Source organism: Bison bison, unplaced genomic scaffold (genome assembly GCF_000754665.1).
Source record: "Bison bison bison isolate TAMUID 2011002044 unplaced genomic scaffold, Bison_UMD1.0 scf7180017466011, whole genome shotgun sequence".
Classification (NCBI taxonomy): Eukaryota; Metazoa; Chordata; class Mammalia; order Artiodactyla; family Bovidae; genus Bison; species Bison bison.
In genome coordinates this window covers 15,980-17,557 of record NW_011374409.1, presented here as the reverse complement: position 1 = coordinate 17,557, position 1,578 = coordinate 15,980, and positions in this window count along the sequence as shown.

Sequence of the window (1,578 nt, the reverse complement as noted above, 5' to 3'; positions counted from 1 at the left end):
AGTCCTATAGCCATCAAAGAGATTGAATTTTTTATTGATATTTAGGCCCCCAAAAGGAACTCTCTAGGCCCAGATGTTTTCACTGAAGAATTCTACCAGACATTTAAAGAGAAATTAGCACCAATTTTATTGAATCTCTTCCAGGTAAGAGAACACTTCCCAACTCATTTTATGAGGCCAATTTTACTTTGCTATCAAAACCAGAGAAAAAAGGACAAAAAGGAGAAAACTACAGATTGTTATCTCTCTTGAACTTATCCACAGAAATTCAACAAAATGTTAGAAAATCAAAAACATTAAAACAAAATCAAAACAAATCAAAACATTACCAAGGTTTATAAAGAGTTATACACCACAACCAAGTGAAATGTATTCCAGGTATGAAAGGCTGGTTTCAACATACAAATTATACACCACAAATAAGTGAAATATAGTCCAGGTATGAAAGGCTGGTTCAATATACAAAAATCAGCCAATGTCAACCACTATACCAAGAAAAATCAGATGATCAAATTGATGGAAAAAAAAAATCACCAAAACCCCATTTGATAAACTCAAACAGCCAGATTTGTGGTTTCTGGAGATGATGGAGTAGACACACTTTTCCCTACTTCTACCTCTAAGTACACTTAAAAACCTGGATATCGTATATAAACAAGACTCTAGAAGACTCTGAAAGGTGGAGAAAAGACAGCAGACTGGCTAGAGACTCAAGGAGGGAATGACATGGCAGTTAGTTCCCTGGGTTTTATTTCTGCATGATAGATCTAAGACGAGGTACTGGAAAAACCAGCAACTTCAAAACACTAAGTAGTGCAGACAAGAAAAGATCCAAGAAAACCTTTTCTCCCTAGCCAAAGAAGCAGGCAACAGGCAGCCTGTACGAGAAACAAGGTAAATGTTGGGACATGAAGATTATACATGGAAAAGGCTTGGAAACAAACTTGCTATGTGAAAATGCATTAAGAAAAATCTCAGTTCTCCTCCTACCTTTCTCCTTTACTTTCACATAGAACACCACTTCTGATTTTTTTTTTTTTTGACTGTGCCACACGGCTTGCAGGATCTTAATTCTCAGACCAAGGATTGAAACTGTGCCCTCAGCAATGAAAGCACAGAGTCCTAACCAGTGGACTGTCGGAATTCCCACTTCTGATAATTCTGGTCACTAAATGTGTGGTGGTTTTTCCCCTACCAAACAATTCCCTGTGACACCAGTTGCATGTCTTACTACTCAGTTCTGACACACTTATCTACCTGGAGATTGCATCGGATCTGTCAGGTTAAGGGCTCAGTCCCACAAGACTGCTCCCACAACTTTGGATGCCAATCAAAAGTAGTAGGTCCCCAGGTTACCCACCACTTCTGTCTGACTCAGCTACACACTGGAGATTCCCATGACCTCTTCTCCCTTGGATTCACTAAAAAAAGCTCACAGAACTCAGGGAAACATCCATGTTTATCAGTTTATTAAAGGATATGATAAAAGATACAGATGAACAGTCCAGCTGAAGAGACACACAAGGTGAGATCTGAGAGAGTCCTGAGCACAGGCATTTCATCCCCATGGAGTTGGGG